Source organism: Phodopus roborovskii, unplaced genomic scaffold (assembly GCF_943737965.1).
Source record: "Phodopus roborovskii unplaced genomic scaffold, PHOROB, whole genome shotgun sequence".
NCBI lineage: Eukaryota > Metazoa > Chordata > Mammalia > Rodentia > Cricetidae > Phodopus > Phodopus roborovskii.
Genome location: NW_026125545.1, coordinates 3,307,740 through 3,324,074, shown reverse-complemented (window position 1 = coordinate 3,324,074; position 16,335 = coordinate 3,307,740). Strand labels below are relative to the sequence as shown.

Sequence of the window (16,335 nt, the reverse complement as noted above, 5' to 3'; positions counted from 1 at the left end):
TCTCCTAGAGGGAAAGTCTAACAGCATGAGGTCTAGGACTTATTTTTATTCCTCAACCTCCTCCACCCTTTACCTCTGATTCTTAGTGGAAACAGTATTTTGAAGAAAACAAATAAACAAGTCGAATAAAAAAGAATCCCATAGCAAACATACTGGTAAGCTGGTGAGGTTTGAATTGACCTATGTTGGTTCCAGGAGGGAAAAGGATGTTCCAAAATCAGGCGGAATCTCCTGCCACCCTCCCTCTACTGTCATAGTCTTATTTAACTTGCCTACTTGCAAGGATGGGAAAGGCAATTTCCTGTTAAGGATTTCTTAGTCTGCTTGATATCCCTCAGAGCCATTTCCAGCCTAAGGGCTTCCTTAAAAACTAGGTGCCCATTCCTACCAGGCATTTGGTTGCTGGTTACTTCCCACATCCCCCCACCACCTTGGACAGCTAGTGAAGGAACCAACTTGGGAAATACTGTCTATGAGCCTTTGTTCCCACGTTTTCAAGTCAAGGCAAGAGGGTAGGTACTTAGAGACCTAAGTATTCAATTCAGTGAACACCCTCCTTTAGGCCCAGACCCAATCTCACAACGTTAACCTCCAGAAGCCTTAGACCTCATTATAACCAGAAGATCAAAATTCAGAGTTATTAAAATGTTTCCAGAAACCACCAGTCATATTTTAGGATCATGAACTATTAATAAAAATCTCCTTAACATTCAAATGGCTGTAAAAACGTGTTGATAGCGGATTACTGGGGTCTAATGGGTGTTATGTGATAACATGGTCCCCAATAGTGAGGTTGGGGAATGGGTGTCTGACCACAGCTACTCCATTATCAGCTTACAGCTAAAGCTTTTTTTTTTTTTTTTTTTTTTTTTTTTACTTTCAATGCTCTTAGGAAAAGGCATTGTTCCCAGCAAAGCCTGGAACTTATGTTCATCATTTAACCTCTGAACAACTGAGTACTGCTCTGGAAAGAGGAAGAGAAAAACTTGACTGTGGGCATAAGGTCACCTTCAGATATAAGGAGGTGACTTCCGAGCCACTGTCCCTCCCTTCCCTGGTCTTTTTGTTTTAATGTGTAACACTTCCTGAATCTGCTTGTCATCCTTGCCCTGGGGCCATGCTAATCTCTGTGTAGTTCCAATTTTAGTATATGTGCTGCCAAAGCGAGCGAGCACCCTATCCCTGCTTTTAATGGGGCTCTCCCTGAAAAGCTGTGGTTTTGGAAGTTCCAGGCCCTTGCTGGGCAGCAGGTAATACCAGGCAGTGAGTGTCCAAGATCCCCAGGGCTCTTCAGAGGGCTGAGGAGGCTCTCTGAACACTGCTGAGAGCATCAGTGACCTGATGGAAGAGTCTCCAAGGAGTGGGTTTGAGGAATATCTGGCAAAAACACCGCTTTTCTTTTCTCGACCCCCACCTTTCACTCAACAAGCACAGAAAGCTAGGTCACCTCTGGCTGCAAAGTGCATGCTTTAAATCTCCTGGGGATGGCCCCTTCCCCTGCGAACGGTGCTCAGGTCATTTGGAGGGTGTAGAGACCTTACCCGGAGAGAGAATACTTTAGTGTCTGAGGGGCAGTTTTCTAGTCAGTTGTTTGGGACACTGAAAGTATGACCCACCGAACCAGAGTTGGCACCTCTGAGAAAAGGACCTCGAAACGCTGGCTACCCAAATCCCTCTGGCTGCTGCACATGGTCCCGCTGCCAGCACCCCAGCGGGGTGGACATTCGTGCTGTCCCGACAGAGTAGAGTCGGAGATGCTGCTCTTCCAGGGAGTCCCAGAGAACCAGGGACCAGGATGATCCGAGGGCATTGGCATGGGGGTGACAGTCGGATGTGGCCATCTCATCCTCCCACTTGGGCCCTGACCCTTCGCACACACAGCCCCAGGCCGGTTGGCTAAGGCCAGGTTTCCTCCCTCGGCTCCCCGCCGTGAACAGATGTAGGAGCTGGGTTTCAGGGCTCCAGGCCTCCCAGTGTTCCAAGGAGGGGGAAGATAGTCAGAGACTGTCCTTAGTCCTTGAGGAAGTGCTTCCAGCCCAGCACTGCTGACGGTGGCTTCCGGTTCCAGCTCAGACGCCTTACCAGCTGGTGTATGGAGAGACCTGATATTCAGTGCCAGGACCCATTTAGACGGCTGGTTTAACGAATTGGCCTAAAATGAAATTTGAGTTACTATTTGAACAACACCTGATGCATACACAGGCCCATTGCTTTTCCACTGATAATCCAAGTACATTTGGTCACCTTTGAATTCTTTTTGGTTCCAGAGTTCCAAAAATTTTTATTGTTTAGTAGAAGGAAAATTTTAATATGGGACAGAGATATTTGGGCAACAATGTGATATGTTAGGTGTTTGTGTTCATAAAAACATTTCAGCTGAGGCTGTAGCTCAGTTGTAGAACATCTGTCTTGCATCCATGAAATCCTAGAGGTTCAATTCCCAGTACTGCCGGGAAAAATAAGAAAAAAGAAAGATAGTTTAAAAGTAAAGTCTAGGGGCTTTAGAGATGGCCCAGTGTTTAAAAGCACTGGCTGCTCTTCCAGTTGAACCTGGGTTCAATTCCCAGCACCCACATGACAGCCCACAACTCCAGTTCCAGTAGATCTGACACTTTCACACATGAAGATAATGGAAACTGTAAGCGAGCCCCCTCAATTAAATGTTTTCACTTGTAAGAGTTGCTGTGGTAATGGTGTCTCTTCACAGCAATAAAAACCTAAGTCAGATTTAAACAGGAGTGAATTTTGTTAGTATTTCCAAATAAAATGTAAAGTAGAAAATTTGGGCTGGGGTGTAGCACAGTGGTAGAGCACTTGCAAAGTTCTATGTACAATCTGCTACAACCACACACACACACACACACACACATACACACACACACACACACACACACACACACAGAGTATTTTCATTTGACCATAAAGTCTGATTAAACAAAATAACCAAATAATAGTCTCTTGTCTCTATTCCTCTACCCATCTCTTTCCCTCTTCCCTTCCTCAAACTTAGTAGCCATTCCTCAGTTCCTTATTTTTCATTTGTTTGTTAATTTAGTTTTCTTGAGACTTCTTAAGACAGTATCTCTCAGTGTATCCTTGCCTGGCTTATGATTTACCGGGATGGAAATTAGTATGATTCTTCTGCCTTGTCTTCTTAAACATTAGGATTAGAGACATGCTTTGCTATGCCCAGCTCTGTTGAAAGTTTATTTCATTTAAAGCCTGATGTTTGTTACTTTAGACAAAGCGATAGGTAAAGGATGTGAGTCAGGAAGAAGATATGGCTATACCATTGGAATGAGAGAGATCCAAGATGAGATGGGGACCCAGGGTGGAATTAAACACTCACAGGCCAGATGTTCTTAATCTATACACCTTGCCTGTTTTTCCAGACCCTAACTCCCTAGCTTACTGCTGTCCTTGTCTGACAGGCTATCTTCCATTAGTGCAAGAAGAAGTATAATCTGTAGGTTTATTTAGCATTTGATCCCTTTGCAGAGGTTTCCATTTAGAGTCAACTATTTCAGCCAAGATTTGGATCTGGTCCTAAAATAGTCTGAACCAGGTGACCTCAGGCAAGGAGACACAAGATACTAGCAATTTATTTCATATCAGCTCCCAAGCCATCATCAGATGATAGCAACCCTTGGACACTGTTAATCTCTGCTTGATTCAAGCTGGTGACTGGAAGGTCAAAGGCGAGGGCGTTATCTCTGAGAGACTCATGTGGCCTTCCATAGATTGCCAGTTAGACCAGCACAATTGAAGCGTCTTCTTCAGCAGTTACTTTAAAATTTTTGTATCCAAAGTCTTTGGTCTTTGTTGGACTAAAAGGTAGAAGGGCTTTATCGAATAAAATGCCCAAGAACTAAGATGTGGGAGTTTAGAATCCAATACAAATTTAAAAGGCTGCAAAGGTGATTGTATGTTCTCTACCCAATAAACTGAACAACATACCTGTAACTAGAAAAAGTATGTTGGTTTTTGCCTATATATATATATACACACACACACACACACACACACACACACACACACACACACACATATATATATAGTGTGTACACACACACATATATCTTAAAATGTAAAAAGCAAGTCTAGAACTAGAACTGTTTTTATTGCTTTGGAAATGGCTTAATGTTTGCAAGTGGCAGGCAGGGTCATTACAGACAGTCATAAACTAATTTGGCATCAGTCAGGGCTAAACAATGGGGAAGTGAGGGAAGCAATAAAAAATAAAATAAAGGCTGTTTTTGTCAATAAAAAATGCCCTGTGTGGTGGTGCCCAAAGGGAGAAGGCTAAGTGACCTATGGTGAGGCACTTTTCACATATGTAGAAGAATCTGCATCAGCTGAATATCCTATGGTTCCTGGCTTTAGTTTGCAAACCTAGAAACATACTTTCACTGTTCTGAAGGAATTTTCCTCCATCTCCTATCCCAATATCCTCATTAAATGGTTGTTTGATTCTGCTAGATTTCTCTAGAGTAGACTAATAGACTGAAAAAAATAATTGAGCTGGGCAGTGGTGGTACACACCTTTGATCTCAGCACTTGGGAGGCAGAGGCAGGCAGATCTCTGTGAGTCTGAGGCCAGCCTGGTCTACAGAGCAAGTTCCAGGACAGGCTCCAAAGTTACAGAGAAACCTTGCTTTAAAAAAAAAAAAAAAAAAAAAACCAACAACAAAAAACAAAGAAAAAAAATTGAAGTGGTCTCAAAATAATGAAGACATTTTTAATAATCTGCTTTAATTAAAAAAAATTAGTTTGTTTGGCAGGTGTATGGAGGTCAGAGAACAAGTTATAGAACTCATTTTCTCCCACTACATAGGTTTCCAGGATTGCACTCAAGTCTTGAGCCTTGGCCCCAAGCACCATACCTAATGAATCATCTTGTAATCTAATAAGTTTATTAAGTTCTATGTGTTGGTGGTGGTAAAAGCAAAAATGTTATTTTAGGTATTTTAGCAGTGAGTGGGCTTGGAGAAGATGAAATAGCAACACAATTTATGTAGGATTGCTGTTCCCAGCAACCAATGTCAGATAAAACATGGCGGCCTCCCACAGGGTCATTCCATCTTTCATGTATGGTCTCACTTTTTAAAAAATTAATTGATATTTGCAATTCACTGTCTGGTATCTTCTCCTCCAAAATGATACTGCAAATAAATACACACTGTAATTACTAATGAGGAAACAAAGATGGGCACATTGTATCTGGCTTTTAAAGATACAATTTAAAGTGGTGCATTTTAGAACACTGTGCAATCCTGTATGATTGTGTATGATTGTGGCAAAGTAGCACATGAAACAAATATTGAAATATTGCTGCTGTTGAAGACTGATCTTGTCTGCCATGTCTTGATAATACAAGCTTCAGACATTATAAAGAGAGTCACAGCATTTTTCTCAGTGAATAAAGGACAAGTCATTGTGGTGAGACTGTATCAGTGGTTCTCAACCCTTTCACAGGGTTGACAAGCCATTGTGGTGAGACTATATTAGTTCTCAACCCTTTCAGTTACCCTGTATATCAGACATTTACATGACAATGTATAATAGTAGCAAAATTACAGTTATAAAGTAGCAATGAATATAGCATATAACTTTTTTTTTTTTTTTTTAGACATGTTCTTTGCAGCCCTGGCTACCTGGAACTTGCTCCATAGATCAGGTTGGCCTGGAACTCACAGAGGTCCACCTGCCTTTGCCTCCTGAGTGCTGGGATTAAAAGCATGTGCCATCACTGCCTTGCCAACAAAATTAATTGTATATTCAGGGGTCACCACAACACGAGGAACTGTATTAAAGGATGGCAGGATTAGGAAGATTGCAAACCACTGGACTATATAGACTGTAATTCCAGGATTCTCATTCATACTGTGTCTGTTTATTCCACAAGAGATGGTTTGTGTAGAGTCCAGAAGAAAGGAGATGGGAGATAAGCCTCTCTTGGCCTACTGCAACATCTTCATCCAGATCAAGGAAGGGATGATGCTGATGATTTTTTTTTTTTAATAACATCTTACTATGTACCCCTGATTGGCCTGGAACTTAGTATGTAGACCAGGATGGCCCTAAACTCACAGGGCCGCATCTGCCTCAATCTCCTGTGATTAAAGGTATGTGCTATCAAATCTTGGCTCACATAGATCTTAAACTAGTGATTTCGCCTCTCTTTTAAGACCTAGCCAAGGGCTAGAGAGATGTCCAATAGTTGATACTCTTGCTGAGACTTCAGATTTGGTTCCTACCACCCACATGGGGATGGCTCACAACCACCTGTAAGTCTAGTTCCAAGGAACCCAATACCCTTTCCTAGCCTCCTCAGGTAGCCACATACCTGTACATATGAAGTATAAAATACATTCAAGTCCATATTGGTACATACAGAATAAAATAAAAACAAATCTGAGATCAGTGAGAGAGGCTGGGATGGGTTTTCAATTCAGGTCTCTCTTCCGTCTGTGTTTCATTGCTCACTGGACACATTTGGGGACAAAGGAAGCCTGTGCTTCCCCTGTACACATGTAGTCATCTTATTCTGCTGTATTCCTGAAGATTCATAATTTTTCCTGAGTTTTGGTTAATTTTCCACAACCTTATCTGCAAGTTGATTTGGGGGAGGGCATCTAATCTCTAGGCTCCCAACATTGTAAAAACCTTAATCTAACATAATCTAATAATGAGCTCCACAAGGTGGGAGGTTCCTGCCTGTAATCCCAACATTTTAGGGATTTGCTACAGTTTGAAGTTAGCCTTGGCTACAGGGTAAACTCTGTCTCAAAAACAAAACAAAACAACAACAACAAAAAACAAAATACAAAGTGGGGGGGACCCACCTTCTCTCACAGTGTGATGGTTAGTGTTGGTTGTCTGGTTGAAAGGAAATTGAATTACTAGGAGATAAACGTTGGTTCACACCTTGCAGGATTATCTAGATTAGGTTGGCCTCTGCATGTGTTTGTGAGGGATTATCTAGATATTAGATAATCTCTGGGCATGCCCGTGAGGGATTATCATTATTAGGTTGGTCTCTGGGCATACCAGTGAAAGATTATTTAGGTAGGTTAAATTGAAGTGGGAAGACCTACCTTAATTTTGGGTGGCACCATTCCATGGGCTGGAGTTCTGGACTGAATGAAAAGAGGTAAAAACTATGAAGTAGTAGGCTCATCCCTTTCTGCTTCCTGACTGCAGATACAGTGTAAGCAGCTGCTTCAGGATCACCACATGGAGTGCCCTGTCATGAAGGACTGACAATACCCACAACCTGTGAGCCAAAATAGACCCCTGCCCTTGAGTTACCTTTGTTGGTTATTTTTATTGAGGCAACTTGAAAAAACGATACAACAAAGCAACAGTTTCTAGATGTGTTAGAAAATGTAATATTGATCTCACATTATGATGATGATGATGATTGGCCCTGAGTTCAAACAGGGCGAATGTCAGGATAGCCATTCAGCAGTCACCTCTGGATTTGGATGCTCTTGGTTAAATCCAAGCTTCTCTATAACACAATAGATCTTTTAGGCTTGAAGAGTAAAGTATTCAGCGCAGTGTCTTCCATAAACGTTTCCTGTCATGCCTAAAATGGTGGCACATGCCTTTAATCCCAGCACTCTGGGAGGCAGAGGCAGGTGGATCTCTGTGAGTTCAAGGTCAGCCTGGTCTACAGAGTGCCAGGATAGCCAGGGCTGTTACACAGCGAAAACTTGTCTCAAAACAAACAAAAGGTTTCCTGTTAGCATAATTATCATGACTACTGTTGACATCCCTTGACCAGCAAAACCATCAACAGCTCCGAGCTGATACTGACTGCAGTCATTTCACCACAGGACAGGAATATGGATGCAATGAGAAAAATTCAAGAAAAACTATAAAACATGTTACATATATATGGTATAGAGAGGTACAGACAATGTAGCCACATGAATGGGTTCATTTTTAATTGTATGTGTGCCTTCCACCAAAAGTCTATTTCTTTTGCTCAGCAATCACACAGACTGTGAGGGTTTTAATCCACAAATACATTTGGAAAGAAAGAACAACAAAGGTGGAGCTGGCACTGGGGGTTCAGTTGTAGTGAAACAAATCACCCTATTGTTTTAAATAGTACTTTTAGTCCTCTCCATCTTAGACTTAAAATATTTCTCCATCAGTGCAAGTGGTTTATTTCTCAGCTTCAAGCATTCCAAATGTCCACCTGTGTTCACCATCCTTGAGAATGATACTGGCATCTTATATATGATGTGGGTTAATTCATCTCTAGAAATACTGTCCCAACATGGTTTTAATTTCCTTCTAACTATGGCTCACACAGAGCTCCCAATCCACTCCACACTCCCCCAAACACTGGCAACATTTAATAGGAAAATGAGATACACTAGTTTGGTAATAGAATAATAAAGAGCTTATAAATTGTGCTCTTGGTTTTAAAAAGAAGTAAGCAAATAACTGGGAAAAAAAAAAGACTATGCCAATCAACTAATATTGATGGGGACAGAAAGAGAAGAGAATTTGGTGATGAATTGGTTCAAATAAATTTGCTGAGTATGTCAATTTAGCTCTCTAAGGAATATCAGAGAAAATGAGTAAGTCAATTGAAGGGCTGGTGTTTCAAGAAACCTGACTATGCAAAAAGGGCCATATCTACAAAAAGAGAAGCATCTCTTCAGCACATAGGTCTTGCAAGCAAGCAATTTAAGACTACATAGCCACAATATATCTCAGGATGCAAGCAGGGATGTTCTTTGTAAGGTCTCCCATGGGGCAAGGACCGGAAACAACATACTGGTGTCTAAAGAGGTTTAACCTGCCTGACAGGCAGGAGTTGGGTTGGGTTGGATCATCAAAAAGACTAATTTCAGTTAAAGGGCATGCAAATAAGAAATATCTCAGTCATGAGAGGACTGTATAAGAGCATCCCCTCTCCTTCAAGGAATGTGGGAGATGTTCAGTTTAAACCTTATAAAGCTGGCCTGGGGAGATTGTTCATTACTTGCCACTCAAGCCTAGCACCCATCTAAAATTTGGGTACAGTAAGTGGTCATTGTCTGTAATCACAATGTGTGGGAATTCAAAGGACACCATGTATTCAATGCCCATTAACCCTCCAGTGAATGGAACTGATTTCTTTCCCTTTTTTGGGAACTGAATACAGGGCCTCTTAATGAAAGGGAGGGGCAGGCACTGGTGAATCCCGGAGATAATTGTTTAGCCAGTGGCCAGCATGACAGAGAAAGATGCTTGATTTCAAACTCTGGCCTCTATGTGCACACACACACACACACACACACACATACACACACACACACCAAAGCATGTAAAGCTAGGGAAGGAAGAATACTTACTCTTTATACAGCTGAGACCAGCCTTGAACTTCTGATCCTCCTGCCTCCATGCTGGGACTAGGGGCACAGTACCACATCCGGTCTCTCAACATCTTGTCCAGCCCAGAGTGGTCTCAAGTTCTTTGCCAATCCTTTCCCCATCTTTTCTCAAAATGGAGGCTAAAAGTATGTGCCACCATCTAGCCCTCTCTCTCTCTGCTTGGCAGTCACACCATGCAGGAACCTTAGCAGGTTCAAGCAGATCTGCTTTATTCTACAAGAAATGAAGTTATTGAAGAGGAAGTATTCCCTTTGCCATCTTTGCCATGTCAGCTTGCTTTTTTTTTTTTTTTTTTTTTTTTGGTTTTTCAAACAGGGTTTCTCTGTGTAGCGCTGCTGTCCTGGAACTTGCTCTGCAGGCTGGCCCCCAACTCACTGTGATCTCCCAGCCCCTGCCTCCTGAATGTTGGAGTTAAAGGCATGCACCACCACTGTCTGGCCATGTCAGCTTTCTTAGGAGAAGGAAAGGACAGCAAGCACAACGCCAGTGTCTTATGTCTCTGTGCATCTCTTCAAACAACAGATACTGACAGTATGCTAGCAATCAACAAATTAAACACACACACACACACACACACACACACACACACACACAAATGAGGTTTTGTGGCTTTAGAGGTTTTAGAGTGTAACTTAGAATGGCCACAGGATTTTCCAGGATATAACTTAGCCAAAATTAAGGTTTCCTGTAAACTTTATTTTGGATTTAGGAACTAGATCCGAGGCTAGCTTAAATGGTAGAGTGCTTGCCTACTACATAAACCAGACTTGGTAATACATACCTGTAATAGTACCATTCTGAAAGTGGGCATGGGGGATTAAACGTCCAGTGTTATCCTCAGCTGCATAATGAGTTTGGGGCCAGCCTGGCCCTGTTTCACAACCCCACTACCGAAGAGGAAGAAGAGGATAGGAAGGAGGAGAGAAAGAGAAGGGTGGGAATCACAAAGATAGTTTCTTCAGATAATGAAGGGGCTTCTCTGTTCCTGCCCTCTCCTGGATCTGGCATGCAGAGCTTCTACACAGCTCACATTTATATTAAGGGGGGAACATGATGATAGCAGGCAGTCCAGGCACAGGAAGACACTGGTGGGTATAAAAAGGTGTGTGGGATTTGAAAGGACCCCCAGTTCATTGTCAGCACTCCAGTTAATGGACATGCTCTTTCTCCTTTTTTGGTTCTGGGGACTGAGCACAGGGCCTCATGCTTGCTAGGCAAGTGCTCTACCACTGAGCTAAAGTCCTTCACCACCCCCTACCAAACTCTTTCAAATACATTTGCACTGAGCATTCTGATGCACAAATGTGCCTTTTGTGATAGTCTGGCTGTGCTGGGTGTGGAGAGAGCGCATAACAGTGCTTTGCCCTGAGCACACACATGGGTCTTCAAGCCGGTGGCTGCTGAAGCTCCATATGGTGTCATGTGTCCTGGCCCTGTTGTGTGAAGGTTGCTGCCAACAAGCTTGGCTTTGCTTTGAATGTCTTCAAAACTACCCCCTTCCATACCAATAGCTTCAAAATTCTCAGGGAAGTGTGTGTAGGGGCGGGGGTAGGAATAGGGTTGTTACAGGAATTGGGCAAAGTGTAACTGAAATGGGCAAAAGCAATTAATGTTTTGGACAGACGTACTGATTGTAAATTAAAGAAAGGCCATTTTGGAAAAGACAGTCCATTAAGAAACCACTTAATGTTTAATTACAAGTGTTTGGAAATTCTGCAGTGGAGCAGCCTAGCCAAATAGGTCATCAAAATCTAAGCAGACACAGTGGCTGATGCAGTTTCCCTTTGAGCGCCAGGTAGACACATGCAAACACAGAGCAGTGTATTCTCACACTCCTAGGCACTGGACCACATAATTACTACTGTCCCTGTGGTGAAACGTGATCTTGGAAAATGACATAAAAGAATTCCTCCCAAGTGTTTGTTTCTTTACTCTTCCTCCTCCTCCCCAGTTTCCATTTCTTGGCTCTGTTCTTTCTTGTAGTAGCTTTTCTCTCTCTTCCCTGCCTCAAGTGGTATTGTAAGGTTGAATTCACCAGGTGCGCAAACTTCCTCTCTCATCTGACACTTCTTTGGCAGAAAGCACAGGTAGCCCAGCAGGTATTGTCAGGGTCAAGTTAAAAAATAACAAAACCTGCCAATGCAGATTTCCTTCTAGTGGCGCCCGGCATGAATGGGTTCTCAAAAAGGCTGCTGTGGCTTTAATATTTCCCTTTTTGCAGCTGGCATAAAGTTGGCAGTCCACGCTTAGCTCACTGCCTTCCTTCTCCATCTTTCTCGGGAGCCAAGGATGGCCAAACCTTTTTCTCCACCAGTTCAGGCAGATGAGGGCAAGAGCAGAAGGAATGATTTTGTTTTGCTTAGAAAACATTCATTGGAAAATACACTGGTTTTCGGACTCAATTTCACCTCAGAAGTGATCTTTGTAAAATATTAAAGATGTCTGAACTAGAAGAAACTGTGATGCTGTCAGTACTAGGGTATAAGGAAACAGCAAGGCTCTTATCTGCTTGCTATTTAACCTGGAAACTAGTCAATTTTGAGAATAGGATCAGCAGTTCTTTTTTTTTTCCCCCTTTAATTTTTGTGGCCTAGTAGCAAATTCTGCTGGTAAACCCTAGCAAATTCTGCTGGTGATAATATTACTAGGGGAAAAATGTGAAAAAATAGCATGATTGCTATTGAATTTGGAAGGTTTGTGTAGTTTCCAAAGCCAATCTGGACTTTGTCTCACAATGGGCGATTAGAATGACTGATACTCCTGACACGCTGTATTGTAGCAGTGAGATGGTATGTTCCAAACCAATCATAATTTCTAGCTACAAGTTCTGATTTTCTGCTATAAAAAGTATGGGAGGAAGGGTTTTAGTTTTTATTTTTGTTTGTTTTTGTTTTGTTTTGAGAGAGGGTCTCTTACATAGCCCTGGCTGTCCTGAGTCTCATTATGTAGATCAGGCTGGCCTGGACTCACAGAGATCTGCCTGTTTCTGTCTCCTAAGTGCTGGGATTATAGGCATGTACCACCACACCTAGCTTTTATTTTTGTTGTTGTTGTTCGCTTGTTTTTGTTTTTCAAGATAGGGTTTCTCTGTGTAGCCCTGGCTGTCCTGGAACTCATTATGTAGACCAGGTTGGCTTTGAACTCAAAAAGATCTACCTGCCTCTGCCTCCCAAGTGCTGGGATTAAAGTCTCCTACCACCATGGCCAGCTCAGTTTTGTTTTAGGATAGGCTCTTACATGTCTTAGGCTGTCCTCAAATTATGTGTAGCCAGTATGATTTTAGCTTTCTGGTTCTACTTGCCTTTGCCTCCCAAGGGATTATTGCCATGCATCACTATGTCTGGTTTTTGTGATACAAAAGATGCAGACCAGAACTCACTTTGTAGACCAGACTAGCCTTGAACTCACAGAAATCCTCCTGCCTCTGCCTCCTACATACTGGGATTAAAGAGGCATGTGCCACCACTGCCAGCCATAACTATTCTTTCAAAAAGTATTTTTGTTTCATGGGTATTCGTGTTTGTTTGTGTATGTGTATGGATACCATGTGCTAGAAGGTCAGAAAGGGTGTAACCTGGAGTTACAGGTGATTGTGAGCCAGTGAAGATGCTGGGAACTGAATCCATGTCCTGTGCTGAAGAAGCAAGTACTCTTAACCACTGAGCCATCCCTCTAACCCTCTAGTAAATAGTTGTAATATTAACAGAGAAGAAACTGCCTTCATCCAACCTTCACTATTTTGCAGTATGGGGGATTGAACTCAGGGCCTGTGCATGTTAGACAAATGCCTGGCTAATGATCTGTACCCTGCACTTTCTCCCATGACACAAGGTAACGACTCAGTGTCTTACCCTGCTGTTTAGGGTTCACATCAGGGTTTGTCAGACCCCTGCAAATGCATGAACACCTGGGAATTTCGTGAATACAGATTCTGAACCAGTAGGGTTGGGGGCTACTTGTTCCAGACAACAGTTTTAGCAATATTGCTGGAACCATATTTAGAGCGGCATTTTGTGCTTTGTTTTGTTTTTGTTTTTATAATACTTGGCCTAGCCTAGACGTTAAAAGCAGTTTAGCTCTGTGCATGTTTTACTTCCCACCCCACACTCTACATTCTAACAAAGATCTTTCTCAGCGTTCCCTGGCAGTGTTCTGCAGTATGCTCAGATTCACCTTCTATTCTTTCTGCCTGTGAAACCATTGTTCATCCTTCCAGACAGCTCAGGTATCACCATCTCTATGAGTCCCGCCCGTCCACCTAGCTGCCCTGCCTCTTTGGCTAACTAATCCTCCTGTCTCCCCAGTTCTCACAGCTCTTTGCAAGTACTGATGTTTAGCACTTATTACAAGTTATCATAATTGTTTGTTTACATGATTGTCTTTCCAGCCAGACCATGAGCTACACAGGGCAGGGGGCCAGGCCTTATCCATCTTCTAATCTCACCCCCCAGTATATGACAGAGCATACAATGGTTTCTTAATAAACAGTGTTAGGTTGAACTAATCTCTCATGACCAGTCCTTTGCAGAATTCTTTCTTTTTTTCCAGTGTGAGAGTCCAAAATTAGGGCCCTCACTCTGTCACTGAGCTGTATCTCTAGCCCTAGCAGAAGAATTTTAATGGCAAGTGTTTTTAGATAAACATATTATCTTAGGGGAAGTCTGTTTCTTCTGCCCAGTTTTATTGTGACCCTAAAACTGATCTGAAAATAAAGCCTCTTATGAAGAATTCAACCATAATCTTGGGAGAGTTGACATTTCAAAACTCAAGAATGTTTTGAGCACCAAAATCATGTCACAGGTATAATATTTCATACTCTGTTCCTGTATAAGCAAAAAACTTTCAGACTGTGTATTGGGTATAAATGAAACATAAATAAATGTTGTGTTTAGACCTGAGTTCTGTCCTAAGATTTCATATATATATACATACATATATATTTGTGTATGTATGTATGTATATATGTATATATATATACATGTATAAGCAAATATTTCAAAATCTGGAAAAATCCAAGTTCAGAAATACTTCTGGTCCCCAGCATTTTGGACAAGAAATGATCAACTCATGATATACCACTCACTATAATAATTAATTATAATTATCATTAATAATATCTATTACTTGTCTGGAGAATGCCTACTGTATAGGAGGCACTTTGATAATCATATTTTGTTTTTAAAGTTCATTTAATTTTTATAACCACTGCATGTGATGGCACCCACCTGTAACCGTAACATTTGGAAAATGGAGGCAGGAGGATTTCTACAAGCTTGAGCGTGAGGTCAGCCTGGGCTATAGAGTAAGATTCTGTCTCGACATGCCTACCCCCAAAAACATCACAGCCACTTAATTTTTCAGATAAAGGAGGATTCAGACTTTAGAGTTAGGTCTAGTACTATATCCCTTGGAAATGAAAGAGTGAGGATCCGAAAGCTGACCCTCAGGTCCAGCCCAGGATCTTAGCCACTCCTAATGCTAGGAGAAGAGGCTCTGGTCTGTGGATCTGCTAAATGAGCCTCTTACTAATGACGTTCACCAATCATGAGTATTCCAGCTCATCCGGAGCCATAACATAGTGTCGGTGATAGTCTGGTGAGGTTTCTAGACTCTTCAGAGTTATGTTCTTAACCTAACTGTACAGGAATATAAGAATAAGTGTAATAAAATTGTAATACGGTACTGTGATTTAAGACATTTATTTATTGTACATTTATGTGTATGAATGTATGCCTACAAGAGCTTATGTGCACTGCCTTCAGGCGAGTGACCTTGGGAATCCAAAAATAGCACTGAATCCACTATAGGCCATTGTGAGCTGAGCTGCCATGTGTGTGATAGGCACTAAACTTGAGTCCTCTGCAAGAGCAGTAAGTATGCTTTTCTTTCTTTTTTGTGAGACAGGGTCTTGCTATGTAGCCATAGCTGTCCTGGAACTCACTCTGTAGGCCAGGCTGGACTTGAGCTCTGAAATCTATCTGCCTGCTCTGCCTCCTGAGTGCTGGGATTAAAGCGGTGTGTCACCACTGCTGGGCAAGAGCAGTAAATATTCTGAAGGGCTAATCCCATTATGTGCCTTTTAACCCGAAATTTCAATCCTAACCCCTAGTAGAAAGTCTGCCAAGTTGAATTTTGAAGCACTGAGAAATGTATACAGCATGTATGTTTTTGAGACCGAAGTCTCTGACTCTCTGAACCCTCACCCCTATGTAGCCTGGTCTATTGGGCAAGTTCTAGGACAGGCTCAAAAACAAGAGAGAAAGCCTGTCTCAAAAAAACAAAAGAAAAAATATTTTTAGTTTATTTTGCCTGCATATGGGTGCTGACAACTGAACTCAAATCTTCTAGAAAAGTTATTACTACTCAGATCTTGGAATAAGCCCAGTGGTAAATTACTTGGCAAGCATGTGCAAGACTCTAGGTTCATCCCCAAGACTACAAAATATTAAAAAATAAATAAATAAATAAATAAATAAGGTAAAGAAGACACTAATGTTTGTTTCCTATGTTCACCGTGGAATAAAATGCTAAATTTCCCTAAAAGGTTAATGAATTATTAATGTTATTTTTAATTTTTTATCCAAATTCACAGATCCCAGAATTCGTGTGAAGAGCATGGGTGGATGCAGGGGTTGTAGACGGCAGCGGAGCTCTGTGAAGTGAGTTTGTCGTACCCTTCTGGAGATGTCCACGGTGGATAGAAATCAGTCAGGAATAGGTAGGCATCATGTGACAGAAATGCCACAAAGCCAGCAGCAGAAGTGGTACAAAAGGAAGGCACATAGTATAGGAGAAGGGGGGGGGGGACACTGACTGGATCTCCTGCCCCAGCCTCTCAAGCACTGGGATGCCTGGGATGAGCCACCATGTTCTGCTGGCTACATGGTAGAAGGGATTTTCATAGTCTATAGAAAGAGGCTGAACTACAGGGTATTGACA

The 16,335-nt window shown here is 42.0% G+C and overlaps 1 non-coding gene across 1 annotated transcript; it reads right to left on the bottom strand.

Moving 5' to 3' along the window:
• Window positions 1-1,067: 1,067 nt before the first annotated feature.
• On the bottom strand, window positions 1,068-1,175 carry LOC127216443 (U6 spliceosomal RNA). Its single transcript, XR_007834023.1, has one exon. It is a non-coding gene; the product is annotated as a U6 spliceosomal RNA (small nuclear RNA).
• Between the last annotated feature and the right edge of the window lie 15,160 nt (window positions 1,176-16,335).